At 42.7% G+C, this 20,316-nt stretch overlaps 1 pseudogene; it reads right to left on the reverse strand.

The window, feature by feature from the left end:
* Window positions 1-12,846: 12,846 nt before the first annotated feature.
* Window positions 12,847-14,110, reverse strand: LOC128852049 (NADH-ubiquinone oxidoreductase chain 2-like; annotated as a pseudogene).
* Window positions 14,111-20,316: the final 6,206 nt, after the last annotated feature.

Raw genomic sequence — 20,316 nt, forward strand, 5'->3', positions numbered from 1 at the left:
GGAAAAACAGATGAAGAATCTACGAGCTTCTATTAGCGATTTGCAGTTTGCAATGTAAGCGCTCCCGGGACAAAGAGCTAAGAAGTAGCAGCATTCGGGGTTAACAGTTTTCTCTGCCCTGGTATTGGTGAATGTTTCCAAATAATCAGCAGAGCTCTCCTGAGCATATTCCTGCCGCAGCTGCCCAATCTATACTTAAGCAGAACCCTAAAAATACAGTGCTGTGACAGTTCAGCAAGAGATCTGATTCTCATGCAACTTTTGCAGAAACTTCTCATGGTTAGTTAGGGAGAAAGGTTTTGCTGTGAACAGGAAAGTCGCAGACGAAGAATCTGTAGTACAGTGTTCTTCTATTCGAGATTTGCCTTTTATAATGAAAGCGATCCCGGTAGAAAGAGCTAACCACTAGCAGCATTCTGGGCTAGCCCGTTCCCCTTAGCTCTTCTTGGTGAATGTTCCCAATTCACCAGCCAGATTTTCAGAGCACATACCTGCGCATCTGACCAATCTATACTGAAGCAGAATCCTAAACATCGAGTGCAGTGACAGTTCAGCAAGAGATCTGATTCTCACGCAGCTTTCTAGGAAACAAGCAACTTCCCACGGTTTGTTAGGCAGAAAGGTTTTGCAGTGATCAGAGGAATCACAGATGAAGAATCTACAGTACAGTGTTCTTCTATTGGCGGTTTGCAATTTGCAATGAAAGCTCTCCGGGACAAAGACCTAACAAGAAGCATTCATGGCAAACCCGTTCCCTTAGTTGTTATTGGTGAATGTTCCCAATTCACCAGCGACCTTTCGTGAGCAAAATCCTGTCGCACCTGTTCGATCTATACTTGAGCAGAATCCTAAGTATATAGTGCAGTGACAGTTCTACAAGAGATATGATTCACAAGCACTCATTTAGGAAACAAGTTGCTTCTCATGGTTGGTTAGACAGACAGGTTTGGCTGTGAACTGGAAGGTCGCGGATGAAGAATCTACGGTACAGTGTTTTTCTATTGGCCATTTGCAATTTGCAACGAAAGCGCTGCCGGGACAAAGAGCTAACGAGCAGCAGCATCCAGGGCTAGCCCGTTCCCCTTAGCTGTTGTAGGAGAATATTCCCAATTCACCAGCGAGATTTTCTGAGCACGTTCCCGTCGCAGCTGCCCAATCGATACTTAAGCTGAATCCGAAACATATCCTGCAGTGACAAGTCAGCAAGAGATCTGATTCTCATGCAGCTTTCTAGGAAACAAGCAACTTCCCACGGTTTGTTAAGCAGAAAATTTTTGCATTGATATGAGGAAAAACAGATGAAGAATCTATAGTACAGTGTTCTTCTATTGGCGGTTTGCAATTTGCAATGAAAGTGCTTTTGAGACAAAGAGCTAATCCGTAGCAGCATTCGGGGCTAACAGTTTTCTCTGCGCTGCTATTGATGAATGTCTCCAAATGATTCAGCAGAGCTCTCCTGATCATATTCCTGCCGCACTTGCCCAATCTATACTTAAGCAGAACGCTAAAAATACAATGCTGTGACAGTTCAGCAAGAGATCTGATTCTCATGCAGCTTTCTAGGAAACAAGCAACTTCCCACAGGTTTGTTATGCAGAAAGATATTGCAGTGAACAGGGGAATCACAGATGAAGAATCTAGAGTACAGTGTTCTTCTATTGGCACTTTGCAATGAAAGCACTCCCAAGGACAAAGAGCTAATCAGTAGCAGCACTGAGGACTAACATGTTCTCCTGCGATGGTATTGGTGAATGTTTCCATTGATCAGCAGAGCTCTCCTGAGCACATTGCTGCGCACCTAAACAAGCAATACTTAAACAAATTCCAAAACATTTTGTGCATTTTACATTGACAGTTCGACAAGAGATGTGATTCACAAGCACTCATTTAGGAAACAAGTTGCTTCTTATGGTTAGTCAGAATGACAGGTTTGGCTGTGAACTGGAAAGTCATAGATGAAGACTCTACAGTACAGTAGTCTTCTATTGGCGATTGGCAGTTTGCAATAAAAGCGCTCCCGGGACAAAGAGCTAACGAGCAGCAGCATCCAGGGCTAGCCCGTTCCCCTTAGCTCTTATTGGTGAATGTTGCCAATTCACCAGCCAGATTTTCAGAGCACATTCCTGTCGCAGCTGCCCAATCTATACTGAAGCAGAATCCTAAACATAGAGTGCAGTGACAGTTCAGCAAGAGATATGATTCTCATGCAGCTTTCTAGGAAACAAGCAACTTCCCACGGTTTGTTAGGCAGAAAGGTTTTGCAGCGATCTGAGGAATCACAGATGAAGAATCTACAGTACTGTGTTCTTCTATTGGCGGTTTGCAATTTGCAATGAAAGCGCTTCCGGTTCAAAGAGCTATGGAGCAGCAGCATTCTGGGCTTGCCCGTTCCCCTTAGCTGTTATTGGTGAATGTTCCCAATACACTAGCTAGATTTTCTGAGCACATTCCTGTCGCAGCTGACCAATCTATACTTAAGCAGAATCCTAAAGGAAGAGTGCAGTGACAGTTCAGCAAGAGATCGGATTCCCATGCAGCTTCCTAGGAAAGAAGCAACTTCCCACTGTTTATTAGACAGACAGGTTTTGCTGTGAATAGAGGAATCACAGATGAAGAATCCACAGTACCGTGTTGTTCTATTCGAGATTAGCAGTTTGCAATGAAAGCGCTCCCGGTTCAACGAGCTATGGAGCAGCAGCATCCAGGGCTAGCCCGTTCCCTTAGCTGTTATTGGTGAATATTCCCAATTCACCAGCGAGATTTTCTGAGCACGTTCCCGTCGCAGCTGCCCAATCGATACTTAAGCTGAATCCGAAACATAGAGTGCAGTGACAGTTCAGCTAGAGATCTGATTCTCATGCAGCTTTCTAGGAAACAAGCAACTTCCCACGGTTTGCAAAGCAGAAAGGTTTTGCATTGATATGAGGAAAAACAGATGAAGAATCTACGAGCTTCTATTAGCGATTTGCAGTTTGCAATGTAAGCGCTCCCGGGACAAAGAGCTAAGAAGTAGCAGCATTCGGGGTTAACAGTTTTCTCTGCCCTGGTATTGGTGAATGTTTCCAAATAATCAGCAGAGCTCTCCTGAGCATATTCCTGCCGCAGCTGCCCAATCTATACTTAAGCAGAACCCTAAAAATACAGTGCTGTGACAGTTCAGCAAGAGATCTGATTCTCATGCAACTTTTGCAGAAACTTCTCATGGTTAGTTAGGGAGAAAGGTTTTGCTGTGAACAGGAAAGTCGCAGACGAAGAATTTGTAGTACAGTGTTCTTCTATTCGAGATTTGCCTTTTATAATGAAAGCGATCCCGGTAGAAAGAGCTAACCACTAGCAGCATTCTGGGCTAGCCCGTTCCCCTTAGCTCTTCTTGGTGAATGTTCCCAATTCACCAGCCAGATTTTCAGAGCACATACCTGCGCATCTGACCAATCTATACTGAAGCAGAATCCTAAACATCGAGTGCAGTGACAGTTCAGCAAGAGATCTGATTCTCACGCAGCTTTCTAGGAAACAAGCAACTTCCCACGGTTTGTTAGGCAGAAAGGTTTTGCAGTGATCAGAGGAATCACAGATGAAGAATCTACAGTACAGTGTTCTTCTATTGGCGGTTTGCAATTTGCAATGAAAGCTCTCCGGGACAAAGACCTAACAAGAAGCATTCATGGCAAACCCGTTCCCTTAGTTGTAATTGGTGAATGTTCCCAATTCACCAGCGACCTTTCGTGAGCAAAATCCTGTCGCACCTGTTCAATCTATACTTGAGCAGAATCCTAAGTATATAGTGCAGTGACAGTTCTACAAGAGAAGTGATTCACAAGCACTCATTTAAGAAACAAGTTGCTTCTCATGGTTAGTTAGACAGACAGGTTTGGCTGTGAACTGGAAGGTCGCGGATGAAGAATCTACGGTGCAGTGTTCTTCTATCGGCCATTTGCAATTTGCAATAAAAGCGCTCTGTGATAAAGAGCTAACGAGCAGCAGCATTCTGGGACTAGCCCGTTCCCCTTAGCTGTTATTGGTGAATGTTTCCAATTCACTAGCTACATTTTCTGAGCACATACCTGCGCAGCTGCCCAATCTATACTTAAGCAGAATCCTAAACATAGAGTGCAGTGACAGTTCAGCAAGAGATCTGATTCTCATGCAGCTTTCTAGGAAACAAGCAACTTCCCACGGTTTGTTAGACAGGTTTTGCTGTGAACAGAGAAATAACAGATGAAGAATCTACAGTACCGTGTTCTTCTATTGGCGATGAGCAGTTTGCAATGAAAGCGCTCCCGGGACAAAGAGCTAATAAGGAGCAGCAGCATTCTCGGCTAGCCCGTTCCCCTTAGCTGTTATTGGTGAATGTTCCCAATTCACCAGCGAGCTCTCCTGAGCACAATCCTGTCGCAGCTGCCCAATCTATACTTAAGCAGAATCCTAAACATAGAGTGCAGTAACAGTTCAGCAAGAGATATGATTCTCATGCAGCTTTCTAGGAAACAAGCAACTTCCCACAGTTTGTTAGGCAGAAAGGTTTTGCAGCGATCTGAGGAATCACAGATGAAGAATCTACAGTACTGTGTTCTTCTATTGGCGGTTTGCAATTTGCAATGAAAGCGCTTCCGGTTCAAAGAGCTATGGAGCAGCAGCATTCTGGGCTTGCCCGTTCCCCTTAGCTGTTATTGGTGAATGTTCCCAATACACTAGCTAGATTTTCTGAGCACATTCCTGTCGCAGCTGACCAATCTATACTTAAGCAGAATCCTAAACGAAGAGTGCAGTGACAGTTCAGCAAGAGATCGGATTCCCATGCAGCTTCCTAGGAAAGAAGCAACTTCCCACTGTTTATTAGACAGACAGGTTTTGCTGTGAATAGAGGAATCACAGATGAAGAATCCACAGTACCGTGTTCTTCTATTCGAGATTAGCAGTTTGCAATGAAAGCGCTCCCGGGGCAAAGAGCTAACAAGGAGCAGCAGCATTCTCGGCTAGCCCGTTCCCCTTAGCTCTTATTGGTGAATGTTCGCAATTCACCAGCGAGCTCTCCTGAGCACAATCCTGTCGCAGCTGCCCAATCTATACTTAAGCAGAATCCTAAACATATTGTGCAGTGACAGTTCAGCAAGAGATCTGATTCTCATGCAACTTTCTAGGAAACAAGCAACTTCCCACGGTTTGTTAGGCAGAAAGGTTTTACATCGATCTGAGGAATCACAGATGAAGAATGTACAGTACTGTGTTCTTCTATTGGCGGTTTGCATTTTGCAGTGAAAGAACTCCGGGACAAAGACCTAACAAGAAGCATTCATGGCAAGCCCGTTCCCCTTAGCTGTTATTGGTGAATGTTCCCAATTCACCAGCGACCTTTCGTGAGCAAAATCCTGTCGCCACCTGCTCAATCTATACTTAAGCAGAATCCTAAATATATAGTGCAGTGACAGTTCTACAAGAGAAGTGATTCACAAGCACTCATTTAAGAAACAAGTTGCTTCTCATGGTTAGTTAGACAGACAGGTTTGGCTGTGAACTGGAAGGTCGCGGATGAGGAATCTATGGTGCAATGTTTTTCTATTGGCCATTTGCAATTTGCAATAAAAGCGCTCCGTGATAAAGATCTAACGAGCAGCAGCATTCTGGGCTAGCCCGTTCCCCTAGCTGTTATTGGTGAATGTTTCCAATTCACTAGCTACATTTTCTGAGCACATACCTGCGCATCTGACGAATCTATACTTAAGCAGAATCCTAAACGAATAGTGCAGTGACAGTTCAGCAAGAGATCTGATTCTCATGCAGCTTTCTCGGAAACGAGCAACTTCCCACGGTTGCTTAGGCAGAAAGCTTTTGCAGTGATCAGAGGAATCACAGATGAAGAATCTACAGTACCGTGTTCTTCTATTGGCGATGAGCAGTTTGCAATGAAAGCGCTCCCGGGACAAAGAGCTAATAAGGAGCAGCAGCATTCTGGGCTAGCACTTTCCCCTTAGATGTTATTGGAGAATGTTTCCAATTTACCAGCCGATCTTTCCTGAGCGCCTTCCTGTCGCAGCTGACCAATTTATACTTAAGGAAACTCCTAAACATATTTTGCAATTTACAGTGACATTTCTGCAAGAGATGTGATACACACACAGCAGTTTAGGAAGCAAGACAGTTTCCAAGTTTAGTTAGATGGACAGTTTTTGTTGTGAACATGAAATTCACAGAGGAAGAATCTATAGTACCGTGTTCTTCTGTTTGCCATTTGCCTTTTGCAATGAAAGCTCTTCCTGAACAAAGAGTTAACGAGCAGGAACATTTTGGGCTAGCACCTTCCCCGTAGGTGGTATTGGTGAATGTTTCCAATTCACCAGCGGAGCTTTTCTGAGCACATTCCTGTGCATCTGACCAAGCTATACTTAAGCAAACTCCAAAACATATTGTACTTTTTACTTTGAGAGTTCTGCAAGAGATGTGATTCACACGCAGCTTTTTAGGAAACAACATGCTTCTCATCGTTAGTTAGACAGGTTTTTCTGTGAACAGGAAAGTCACAGAGGAAGACTCTGTAGTACAGTATTCTTCTATTCGAGATTTGTTGTTTGCAATGAAAGCTCTCCCGGGACAAAGTGATAAAGAGCAGCAGCATTGTGGTCTAACACGTTCCCCTTGGCTTTTATTGGTGAATATTTCCAATTCACCATCAGAGCTTACCTGACCACATTCCTGTCGCAGCCTACGTATCTATACTGAAGCAGACTCCTAATCAATTTGTGCATTTTACAGTGACTGTTCTGCAAGATATTGTGATTCTCATGCAGATTATTAGTAAACTAGCAACTTCCCATAGTTATTTAGAGAGACAGGTTTTGCTGTGAAGTGGAAAATCACAAATGAAGAATTTATAGTACAGTGTTCTTCTATTGGCAATTTGTCATTTGCAATGAAAGCGCTCGCGGGACAAAAATCTAACCAGCAGCAGCCTTCTGGGCTAGTTTCCCCTTAGTTGTTATTGGTTAATATTTCCAATTTACCAGCGAGCTTTTCTGAGCATATTTTTGTCGCAGCTAACCAATCTATACTTAAGCAAACTCCTAAATATATTTTGCAATTTACAGTAACAGTTCTGCAAGAGATGTGATTCACACGCCGCTTTTTAGGAAGGAAGATACTTTTCATGGTTAGTTAGGGAGACAGGTTTTGCTGTGAACAGGAAAGTCACAGAGGAAGAATCTATTGTACAGTGTTCTTGTATTCGCCATTTGACATATGCTATGAAAGCACTCCCGGGACAAAGAGCTAAGCAGCAGCAGCATTCTGGGCTAGCCCGTTCCCCTCAGCTTTTATTGCTAAATGTACCCAATTCACCAGCAGAGCTTTCCTGAGCACCTTGTGTCGCAACTGACCATTCTATACTTAAGCAGACTTATAAAGATATTGTGCATTTCACCGTGACAGTTCTGCAAGAGATGTGTTTCACACGCAGCTTTTTAGGAAGGAAGGGTTGCTTCAAATGAAATGTAAAATATTGTTAGTTCTGTGGTTGAGAATGCTAGTAGAATGAATGGTTGAATTAAGATGAGAGTAGTGATGAAGATTCGTTTTCGTGTTGGGGGCTCTGGGTATAAGTGGTTTTGGCTTGCTATGAGTATTAATGGAAGTAGTCAGCATGATAGGACTATTATGGGGGATGAGATTTGGTCGATTCCTGTTCATTGAGTTGCTGTTTTGTGGGGGAAGTATGTTGGAGTTAATCAGTGGAGGCTTATGGTAGCAATGAGTAGGCTGTGTGTTGTGATGTTAGTTCATAGGAATTTTGTTGGTGAGAGGAAGGCTGTTGGGAGGAGTATGATTGTAGGTAGGATGATTTTTAGCATTGTAGGAGGTTTAGGTTGTGTAGGTGGTCTGAACCGTGAGTTCGTGTGGAGGCTACTAGTATTGCTAGTCCTGTGCCTGCTTCGCAGGCTGAGAATGCGAGTATAAGAATTGGTATTAGAGTTGGAGAGGGTGTTTGGTTTTCGATGGGTCAGATTGATAGGGCTATGTACATGGATAGTATTATACTTTCTAAGCATAAGAGGGCGGAGATTAGGTGGGTTCGGTGGAATGCTAGGCCTAGGCAGCTTAGAGTGAAGGCTGAGTAAAAGCTTAGGTGTAATGGTGACATAAAGAAAGTCATAGGATTAAGCTATGATTTGTTGAGCCGAAATCAACTGTCTTGTTTAGACTAACTTTCTTTTTTTATTCTGCTCATTCTAGGCCGCCTTGTAGTCATTCATAGATTAGTCCTAGTGTAAGCAGTAGAATGATTGTGGAGGTTCAGGGTAGTGTAGTGGTTGGAGATTGAAGTTGGGTTGCTCATGGGAGGGGTAGAAGCAGTGCAATTTCTAAGTCGAATAATAAGAATAGGATTGCTACTAAGGAAGAATCGGATTGAGAAGGGTAGTCGAGCAGATCCTAGTGGGTCGAATCCACATTCGTAGGGTGAGAGTTTTTCTGCGTCTGGAGTTATTTGTGCAAGTCAAAAGTTTACTGTAGTTAAGATGATACTTAAGGTGAGTGATATGGTTAGTATAAATATAATTATGTTTATTGCTCTTCTCTGGGGTTAAACCAGATTTTAGAGATTGGAAGTCAATTGTAATTAATATACTAGAAGAGCAAGATCCTCATCAGTAGATTGTTATGTAGAGGAATAATCAGATGATGTCTACGAAGTGTCAGTATCAGGCAGCGGCTTCGAATCCGAAGTGGTGGTTTGATGTGAAGTGGAATTTGATTAGTCGTAAGAGGCAGATGGATAGGAAAGATGATCCGATGATTACGTGTAATCCGTGGAATCCTGTAGCTACGAAGAATGTTGAGCCATATACTCCGTCGGCAATTGAGAATGGAGCTTCATAGTATTCTATTGCTTGTAGTGCTGTGAAGTAGAATCCAAGTAGGATTGTTAGGGTTAGAGCATGGATTGCTTGGTTTCGGTTGCTTTCTGTAATGCTATGGTGGGCTCATGTTACGGTAACACCTGAGGCTAATAGGATGGTTGTGTTTAGTAGGGGGACTTCTAGTGGATTAAGTGGTTTGATTCCTGTTGGAGGTCATTGTCCGCCCAGTTCGGGGGTGGGAACTAGGCTTGAGTGGAAGAATGCTCAGAAGAATCCTAGGAAGAAGAATGCTTCGGATGTAATGAATAGGATTATTCCATATCGTAGGCCTTTTTGTACGGTTGGTGTATGGTGGCCTTGGAAGGTTCCTTCTCGGACAACATCTCGTCATCATTGGATTATAATTAGGATTATAGCGAGTAGTCCAAGTATTAATAATTGTGAGGAGTTGTGGTGGAATCACATGATCAGTCCTGATGTGGTGAGTAGGGCGGCTATAGCTCCGAAAATTGGTCATGGGCTTGGGTCTACTATGTGGTAGGAATGTGCTTGGTGGGCCATTAAATATTTTCTTGTAAGTATAGGCTTAGCAGTAGGACAAATACGTAGGCTTGGATTATAGCTACTGCAATTTCTAGGATGGTAAGTAAGAATAGAATTATGGCAGTAAGGATAGATACAGCTGGTAGGATTGGAAGGAGGGCTATAGTAGCTGTAGAGATAAGTTGGATTAATAGGTGCCCTGCAGTGAGGTTTGCGGTGAGGCGGACTCTTAGGACTAGTGGGCGGATAAGTAGGCTGGTAGTTTCGATTAAAATTAATGCTGGAATGAGTGGGGTTGGAGTGCCTTCTGGTAGGAGATGACCTAGGGCAATTGAAGTTTGGTTTTGTAGTCCTGTGAGCAGTGTGGCTAGTCAGAGTGGAAAGGCTAGGGCTATGTTTATTGATAGTTGGGTGGTTGGTGTGAACGTATATGGTAAGAGTCCTATTAAATTAATGGTAAGTAATAGTATTATTAAGGAGGTTAGGATTAGGGCTCATTTGTGGCCTTTTTTGTTTAGTGGGATTATGAGTTGTTTTGTAATGAGGTGTAGTAGTCACGATTGTAAGGTTGAAAGGCGGTTGGTGATTCATCGGTTGTCTGGTGATGGAAGTAGTAGGGTGGGAAATAGCATTGAGATGAGGATTAATGGGATAGCTATGAAGTATGGGCTTGCTAATTGGTCGAAGAAGCTTAGGTTCATTGTCAGGTTCAAGGGGTGGTTTTGTGGGGGGAGGTGTGTTTAGTTGATGGGAGGTTGGTTTGTGTAAATGATAATAGTTTTGGTTGGATGGCTAGAAGAAATGTGATTCATGTTATTAGTATGATGGAAAATCATGGATTTGGGTTTAGTTGTGGCATATCATTAAGGAGGGGGAAATGTCCTCTTTCGCTAGCTTAAAAGGCTAGTGCTGTTTCATAGCTTCTTAATGGTTAGGATGATATGAGTGAGGATCAGTTTTCGAAGTAGGTTAGTGGGGATGATTCTACTACGATTGGCATGTAGCTGTGGTTGGCTCTGCAGATTTCAGAGCATTGGCCGTAGAAGATGCCAGGGCGGGTAGTGATGAATGATGTTTGGTTTAATCGACCTGGAATTGCATCTGTTTTTACCCCTAATGCTGGGACTGCTCAGGAGTGAAGTACGTCATTAGCTGTTACGATAATGCGTACATGCGATTCTATTGGGATAACGACTCGATGGTCAACTTCTAGCAGTCGGAAGTGTCCTGGTAGAAGTTCTGTTGTAGGGATTATATAGGAGTCGAATGTTAAGTCTTTGAAGTCTGTATATTCATATGATCAGTATCATTGATGTCCGATAGCTTTTAATGTTAGGTCAGGCTCGTCGATTTCGTCTATTATGTATAGGATTTGTAGTGATGGTAAGGCAAGTAGGATTAGTACGATAGCTGGGAGGATTGTTCAGATTAGTTCGATTTCTTGGGCATCAACAGTGTTTGAGGATAGTTTTTCTATAAGTATTAGTGAGAGGAGATATAGAACTAGGCTGCAGATTGCTAGTGCGACTATTAGAGCATGGTCGTGGAATTCTACTAGTTCTTCTATGATGGGGGATGAGGCGTCTTGGAATCCGAATTGTGAGTGGTTAGCCATGTGGGGTGTACAGGATTTTCATCTGTGATTTAGTCTTGACAATACTATGTAATTGTTTTACTAACACCCCATAAGAAAGAAGCATAAGTGGTTTGATGCGGTTGGCTTGAAACCAGCGTATGAGGGTTCGATTCCTTCCTTTCTTGTACTTGAACGAAGGCTGTTTCTTCGAAGGTGTGGTATGGGGGAGGGCAGCCGTGGATTCATTGGTGGATGGTAGTTCTGGCTGTAGGACTTTTCGTTTTGATGTGAAGGCTTCTCAGATAATGAATATTAGAATGATTACGGTTGTTATAGAGATTAAAGGGCCGATGGATGATATAGTGTTTCATAGGGTATATGCGTCTGGGTAGTCAGAGTATCGTCGAGGCATGCCGGCTAGTCCTAGGAAGTGTTGTGGGAAGAATGTTAGATTTACACCGGTAAATATTACTCCAAAGTGGGTTTTGGCCCATGTTGGATGCAGGGTGTAGCCTGTGAATAGTGGAAATCAGTGGGTAAATCCTGCTAGGATTGCAAATACAGCTCCTATTGATAGGACATAGTGGAAATGGGCGACTACGTAGTAAGTGTCGTGAAGGACAATGTCTAGTGAAGAATTTGCTAGCACGATTCCGGTTAGTCCTCCAATAGTGAATAGGAAGATGAATCCTAGGGCTCATAGTATTGGTGGGTCTCATTTGATAGTCCCTCCGTGTAGTGTAGCTAGTCAGCTGAATACTTTAATGCCGGTTGGGATGGCAATGATTATTGTGGCTGATGTGAAGTATGCTCGTGTGTCTACGTCTATGCCTACAGTAAATATGTGGTGGGCTCATACGATGAATCCGAGGAATCCGATTGATAGTATAGCTCAGACTATTCCTATGTAGCCAAATGGTTCTTTTTTGACCGCGTAATATGCTACTACGTGGGAGATAATTCCAAATCCTGGTAGAATTAGGATGTAGACTTCTGGGTGTCCAAAGAATCAGAATAGGTGTTGGTATAATACGGGGTCACCTCCTCCTGCTGGGTCGAAGAATGTGGTGTTTAGGTTGCGATCTGTTAGTAGTATCGTGATACCGGCGGCTAGTAAGGGTAGAGATAATAGGAGTAGGACGGCGGTGATAAGTACTGATCATACGAATAGGGGTGTTTGGTATTGAGATAGTGCGGGAGGTTTTATATTGATGGCTGTTGTGATGAAGTTGATTGTTCCTAGGATTGATGAAACACCTGCTAGGTGTAGGGAGAAGATGGCTAAGTCTACTGATGCTCCGGCGTGGGCTAAGTTGCCGGCTAATGGGGGGTATACTGTTCATCCAGTTCCTGCTCCTGCTTCTACTGTTGAAGAGGCTAGTAAGAGTAAGAAGGATGGGGGGAGAAGTCAGAAGCTTATGTTGTTCATGCGTGGGAATGCTATATCTGGGGCACCAATTATAAGTGGGACTAGTCAGTTTCCGAATCCTCCAATTATGATTGGTATAACTATAAAGAAAATTATTACGAAAGCATGTGCTGTAACGATTACATTGTAGATTTGATCGTCTCCGAGGAGGGTTTCTGGTTGTCCTAGTTCTGCACAAATAAGTAGGCTTAGGGCTGTTCCTACCGTACCGGCTCAAGCACCAAAGATTAAGTATAGAGTGCCAATGTCTTTGTGGTTGGTTGAGAATAATCATCGAGTAATGAAAGTCACAGGTAAGATGGCTGAGTGTTGAGGCGTTAGGCTGTAGACCTTTTTACAGAGATTCGATTCCTCTTCTTATCGACTCTGTAGTGAAATTCATGTTGAGTTGCAAGCTCATTGATGTACGTTGAGCTTACCGGAGTCTGATTAGACAGAAGCCTGTTGGTTTGGGCATCTAGCTGTTAACTAGAATTTTTGTGGGATCAAGGCCCACCTGTCTAGGGTAAGGCCCTAGCTTAATTAAAGAACTTGAGTTGCATTCATGAGATGTAGGTTAGTATCCTGCGGGCCTTAACAGAAACTAAGAGGTTTTAACTCTTGTTTAAGGCTTTGAAGGCCTTCGGTTTGGGTTATCCTAAGTTTCTAGGTAGAGGTAATGATTATTGGGGTGATGGGTAGGAGTATTACAGACAGTGAAGTGAGGATGGCAATTGAGATGTTGGGTGTTTTATTGATGTGCCATTGTTTCATGTGATTAGTGGAGTTTGGTGGGAGTGTGATTGTTGAGTGATATGCTAGGCGGAGGTAGAAGAATAATCCTAGTAGTGAGAGTATTGCAATTAGTGTTGCTGTTGTTGCTATTTCTTGTTTTGTCAGGTCGTAGATAATGAGTCATTTTGGTGTGAATCCTGTTAGTGGGGGTAGGCCCGCTAGTGAGAGGAGGGTTAGTATTAAGGTTGTGTTCAGTATGGGTGTTTTTGTTCAAGAAGTTATTATTGTGGATATTTTTAGGGTTTTGGTGGTGTTTAGTGTGAGGAACACAGTGGCTGTTATAATGCAGTAGATGTAGAAGTTTAATATAGTGAGGTTTGGGTTATAGATGATAATGATAGCCATTCAGCCCAGGTGAGAGATGGATGAGAAGGCTAGGATTTTTCGGGTTTGAGTTTGGTTGAGTCCTATTCAGCCTCCTAGGGCTGCAGATATGATGGCTATGGTAGTTAGTAATGTTGGGTTTACAGAGTGGGATACTAGAAATAGGATTGTGATAGGTGGTAGTTTTATAATTGTGGATAAGAGCAGGGCTGTAGTTATTGATGATCCTTGTAGGACTTCTGGGAATCAAAAGTCGAATGGCACTAGTCCGAGTTTTATTGCAATTGCTGTTGTAAGTAGAAGGCATGATGTTTGATTGGTTATTTGGGTGATGTCTCATTGGCCTGTTGCTCAAGCATTGGTTATGCTTGAGAAGAGGACTAATGTTGAGGCAGCTGCTTGTACTAGAAAGTACTTGATTGTGGCTTCGATTTCTCGCGGGTGGTGGGATTTTGCAATGAGGGGAATGATTGATAATGTGTTGATTTCTAGTCCTGTTCAGGCTATTATTCAGAGGTTGCTTGAGATTGTAATGGTTGTTCCTAATAGGAGACTTATGATGAAGGTTAGTTTTGCATGTGGATTCATTAGTAGGGGAAGGGGTTGAACCATCATTTTCGGGGTATGAGCCCGATAGTTTTATTAGCTTGCCCTACTAGAAAGTAATATAATGGAAGTATGAAGGGTTTTGATCTCTTCTGTGTAGGTTCGGTTCCTACTTTTCTAAAATATGACGGGGTGGTAGGAAATGAGAGGGCTGGTATACCTCTATGTTCACTTTATCATAGTGATCCTTTGTGTTCAGGCACATTTCCGGGGGGAGGTCTCTTAGATAAGGGGGGAGGCCTGCTTAGCAAATTGGTATGCTGGTGTGTCATAGGCATAGGGCTAGTGTTAGTGGTAGGAAGTTTTTTCAGAGGAGATGTATGAGCTGGTCATAGCGGAATCGTGGGTAAGAGGCGCGTACTCATAGGAAGGTAAAGGATAGTAGTAAGGTTTTTATGGCAAGGATGGCTGGAAATAGTTCTGGCTGTGGGCTTAAAGTACTTGGGTTCAGGAATAGGATGGTGGTTAGTGTATTTATTAGTATAATGTTCGCATATTCGGCTAGGAAGAATAGAGCGAATGGTCCTGCAGCATATTCTACATTAAAGCCCGATACTAGTTCAGATTCTCCTTCTGTGAGGTCAAATGGAGCACGATTTGTCTCGGCTAGGGTTGAGATGAATCATATTATTGCGAGGGGTCATGACGAGAAGATTAGGTATAGTGGTTCTTGGGTTGTAGCTAGCGTGTTCAGAGTGTAGTTGCCACTTAGTATAATAATTGAGAGAAGAATAATAGCCAAGGTGACTTCATATGAGATGATCTGGGCTACTGCTCGAAGAGCTCCGATTAGGGCATATTTTGAATTGGAAGCCCATCCTGATCATAAGATGGAGTACACTGCTAGGCTTGATATGGCAAGTAGGAACAATAGTCCTAGGTTTAGGTCAGTAAGTGAAAATGTTAGGGGGAGAGGGATTCAAATTGTGATTGCTAGGAGTAGGGCTAGCATTGGAGTCATAATAAATAGGAATGGTGAAGATGTGGATGGACGGATGGGTTCTTTAATGAATAGCTTTACTCCATCTGCCACAGGTTGGAGTAGGCCGAATGGTCCAACAATATTTGGACCTTTGCGAGCCTGTATGTAGCTTAGGATTTTTTGTTCTACTAATGTCAAGAAGGCTACAGCAATTAGGATGGGGATAGCATAGGATAGGGATATGAAGAGGTAGGTCAGTATAGGAGATTTGGCCATTGATGTAGTAGAGCTAGGGAGAGGACTTGAACCTCTGGGTAAAGGGCGTAAGCCTTTTGCATTTACCAGTCTCTGCCACGCTAGCGGCCTTTTTCTAAGGCGTAAGGGTTAGTGGTTAGTGTCTTGGTAGTAATTTAGTTGAGGTCATTACTTTTAGGAAGGCGTGCTAGTGGTATTGGCCTCACTTATCCGGTCCTTTCATACTAGGATAAGTTTATCATAGATAGAAACCGACCTGGATTGCTCCGGTCTGAACTCAGATCACGTAGGACTGTTAATTGTTGAACAAACGAACCCTTAATAGTGGCTGCACCATTAGGATGTCCTGATCCAACATCGAGGTCTTAAACCCCCTTGTCGATATGGGCTCTTGAAGGAGATTGCGCTGTTATCCCTGGGGTAGCTTGGTTCATTGATCAGTCATGCTGGGTCTGGGTACTATTAGTACGTTGAGTAGTTACTCTTGGTCAAGAGGGAGGGTCTTGTTTTTGGAGGATTTGTTTTTCTCCAAGGTCGCCCCAACCAAAAAATGCGGACCAGCATTCAGTGTTAATGGGCCCAGTGGGCTTTGGTTTAAGTTGGTAGTGGTCGTTGATTTTTAAGTTCCACAGGGTCTTCTCGTCTTATGGTGCTATTCCTGCTTTTGCACAGGAAGATCAATTTCACTGGTTATCTGTAAGAGACAGTTAAGGCCTCGTTTAGCCATTCATACAAGTCCCGATTTATGAGACAATTGATTGCGCTACCTTCGCACGGTTAGGATACCGCGGCAGTTGAACTATATGTCACTGGGCAGGCGTCACCTTTAGTACTTGGTTGGCTAAAGGTTATGTTTTTGGTAAACAGTCGGGCCTTGGGCTTGCCTAGTTCCTTTTACAGATTTAAACCTTTCTAGTGAGCGCTCCTTGTGTTGGGTTAACAGGGTGTGTAGTATGTAGTCTTGTTGGAGTTGGAGTACTAGGTGTAATCTGTTAATAATTTGTGGATGTAAGCTTGCGCTTGAGAGGGAGGGGTCCAAGTTACTTATTTTAGCATTAATTCTTCTATAGACATAGGTTGGCCTGCTAGTGATGAGGGAATCATGGCGTTTTGTAATCTTTTGGTAAAAAGCTTTGACGCATTCTTTATTGATGGCTGCTTAAAGGCCCACAGTGTTTGTATTATTGGTTTTATCCACTAGATAAGGTTGTATCCTTTTTTAAAGGGGCTGTACCCCCTTTAAATAACTCTTAATTTACTATGTAGGGAGTTGTAGGTCCGTAGAGAGAAATTAAGGGAGAACTTAAATTCATTTCGCAGGCAACCAGCTATCACCCAGCTCGGTTGGCTTTTCACTTCTACTAACAAGTCATCCCACTCTTTTGCAACAGAGACGGGTTCGCTCATGAATAGCTGCTTGTAAGTAGCTTGCTTGGGTTTCGGGATGGCAAGCTTAAATTCATTTTGCTTGGTTGTTCTTGCTAAATCATGATGCAAAAGGTACAAGAGTTCATCTTTGCTGTTTGGTGCTTGGTTTTTCATTTTTATTTCATCATTCCCTTACGGTACGAGATCTCTATTGCTCCAAGGGTGGGTAAAATCTTTTCTATCGCCTATACTAAGTTTTGAGAATGTTTTAGTTCTAATGTTTAGGTTATGTTTTTGATTTTTCCAGGTTTGAGTGTAGTTGGGTTAGAGGTTGGCTTCAAGGCGATCTGGTTAATTGCAGATATCTTTCAGGTGTAAGCTGAATGCTTTTCATTATAGCTACGCCTTGATGTGCTAAGTACACCTTCCGGTACACTTACCTTGTTACGACTTACCTTGTCTTTAGCTTTAAAAGGCATTAATTATGTAGATTTGGAGCTTGTGAGGAGGGTGACGGGCGGTATGTACGTGCCCCAGGGCCAATTTAAAGAAAGCTTCATTATCTTTCTTTACTGCTAAATCCGCCTTCTAGGGATAGTTTCATATCTCTTTTCGTTGTTTTCTCTTATTAGAAAATGTAGCCCATTTCTTCCGTCCCATAAGCTATACCTTGACCTGTCTTATTAGCGGAGGGCTATTGTGCTCACTGTTGCTCTTTCAGGGGAGGTGGGCTGGCGACGGCGGTATGTAGGCTGCTTCAGGCTAGGGATGGTTGGGTGTAGCGTGGGTTATCGATTATAGAACAGACTCCTCTAGGTGGGTTTAGGGCACCGCCAAGTCCTTAGAGTTTTAAGCGTTTGTGCTCGTAGTTCTCGGTGGATACTTTGGTAAAGTTAAGTACCAAGATTTAGGGCTAGGCATAGTGGGGTATCTAATCCCAGTTTGTGCCCTAGCTTTGGTGGTTCTGATCTATCAAGAATTTACTAAGATCATTTTAATGGTGGCTTTAAGTATAGCTTAGGCTTATGACGGCTCAGCTATATTTTGATCTTAGATACTGTGATAATGCGCATACCACTCTTTACGCCGTGTTACGGTTAATTTGGGTTTCTTGTATGACCGCCGTGGCTGGCACAAGATTTACCAACCCTGTGATTGCTATGACTAAGTCAAGTTTACACTTATTGCTTAATGTTAATTACTGCTGAATACCCGTGGGGGTGTGGCTAAGCAAGGCGTCTTGGGCTGCGAATGTCTGGGGCGTGCCTGATGCCTGCTCCTTTTGTCTTGGTAAGAGGTTAAGGGCATTTACACTGGAGCGCGGATACTTGCATGTATAAATCTAGCAAAAACTAACGGTAAGGTTAGGACTAAGTCTTTTGTCCTCAGGTAGTGTGGCTAGCCATCTTAGCATCTTCAGTGCCATGCTTTGTTTAAGCTACGGGGACATTTGTTGTTTGTTGTTTGTTGTTTGTTGTTTGCTGGGTGGCTAGGTTGGACGGGTGTGTGGTGGTGTATTAGTGGTTGTGGTGTGGTGGGATGTGTTAATGTAATTTCAGTGGTGGGGTGGGAGTGTTGAATGTGATGTATATAAGGTGTGGAGGGTGTGTTGGTGGTTTGAGGTGATTGGATATTCCTGTGGTTGAAGTTTGACAACGATGGTTTTTCAGACCATGGATCTTGGAGAGAGGCCAAGCAGGAATATATTATGACTTATTTTGTTATTTTTTGGGGGGTGTGTTTTGTGTTGGGTGGATTGGCTGTTGCATCTAATCCTTCTCCTTGTTATGGAGTTGTTGGTTTGGTGTTAGCGTCTGTGGTAGGTTGTGGATGGTTATTGAGTTTGGGGGTTTCGTTTGTGTCTTTGGTGTTGTTTATAATTTATTTGGGTGGGATGTTGGTGGTTTTTGTCTATTCTGTTTCTTTGGCGGCTGATCCTTTTCCTGAGGTTTGAGGGGATTGGTGAGTGGTGGGGTATGGGGTTGGATTTTTTCTGGTGATTGTTGTCGGGGTGGTTGTTGGTGGTGTTGTTGAGTGTCTTAAGTTTGGTGTGGTTACGGTGGATAGTGCTGGGATGTTTTCTGTCCGGTTGGATTTTAGTGGAGTAGCAATGTTTTATTCGTTAGGGGTTGGAATGTTTTTGGTAGCAGGATGGAGGTTGTTGTTAACATTGTTTGTGGTTTTAGAGCTTGTATGTGGGTTGTCTCGGGGGGCAATTCGGGCGGTTTAATGTGGGAGCAGAGAATAGTTTAATATAGAATACCAGCTTTGGGAGTTGGAGGTAAAGGTTCAATTCCTTTTTTCTGAGGGGAAAAAGAAAAAAATGTGTAGAATGTGGTTGGATATTTTTGTGCAGTATTTAAGAAATTTGAATAGATAAAGTATGTGATGTTTTATATGTAATTCAAGAGGATTCGTGAATGTGTAGAATGTGGTTGGATATTTTTGTGCAGTATTTAAGAAATTTGAATAGATAAAGTATGTGATGTTTTATATGTAATTCAAGAGGATTCATGAACGTATTGAACGTTTGACGTTTTATATGATTTTCAAGAGGATTCGTGAACGTATTGAACGTTTGATGTTTTATATGATTTTCAAGAGGATTCGTGAACGTATTGAACGTTTGACGTTTTGTATGATTTTCGAGAGGATTCGTGAACGTATTGAACGTTTGACGTTTTATATTATTTTCGAGAGGATTCGTGAACGTATTGAACGTTTGACGTTTTATATGATTTTCGAGAGGATTCGTGAACGTATTGAACGTTTGACGTTTTATATGATTTTCAAGAGGATTTGTGAACGTATTGAACGTTTGACATTTTATATGATTTTCGAGAGGATTCGTGAAGTGCAATCGTGATGAATTCGTGAAAATTTTGCGTTTGTATGGGGTATGATTTATTAATGCAACTTCAGCGGATCTAGAAAATGGAAAATACGCGAATAGTAAAGGTAAAATTTGCGATGGAAAAATGAAAGAAATTTAGTTTAAGGTTTTTGGTTTTAGTCGAAAATTAGAGGAAGGAAAAAGTAAGGAAAAAGTGAAAAATTATGTCCTGCGACCATGAATATAACAGCACCACGAGGAGGTCTTGCAAGATCATAGTAGTGAATGCTATCTAAAGTGCATCAGTGTTAAAATGATTCCCCGGATACGTCAACCGTCTCATTCAGTAACCCTGAGAGTGATGAACCAGCTCACGGGCCATCGTAGCTCAGGCTCTAGATTTTATGCTCCTGCTCTAGCTACCATGGGCCATCTGTGAGGATTCCAGAAAAAAAAAAAGAACCAACAGAAAAAAAACACCCGGATGCCGCGATTACGAGGGAGAGTGTACCTGAAATAGTATGAATGTATCTGTGAATAGCAAGTTTAGAGGATTAATATGTGCAATGGCCCTGAAAAAGGAACCAGAGGCGCAAAAGAGCAAGGGGTGTGAGGGGTGTAGGGGGAAAGAATGGGCCTGAAGCTAGTATCTTAGGACCTTATATGCGGTGTGTTGCTGATTTCACGTGAGGTGAACGATTAATAAATAACCTGGTTCTCTGGAAATTCGTACTACGAGAAGTTTTGGCAGTTTAGTTCTGATACCATTAGTATTATGTGGAATTTGGCACTGTCGTGTCCTCGGAGTGTGGTTTTAATGTATAATCTAACATATTA

The sequence above is a fragment of the Cuculus canorus genome, chromosome 4, assembly GCF_017976375.1.
Source record: "Cuculus canorus isolate bCucCan1 chromosome 4, bCucCan1.pri, whole genome shotgun sequence".
Lineage (NCBI taxonomy): Eukaryota > Metazoa > Chordata > Aves > Cuculiformes > Cuculidae > Cuculus > Cuculus canorus.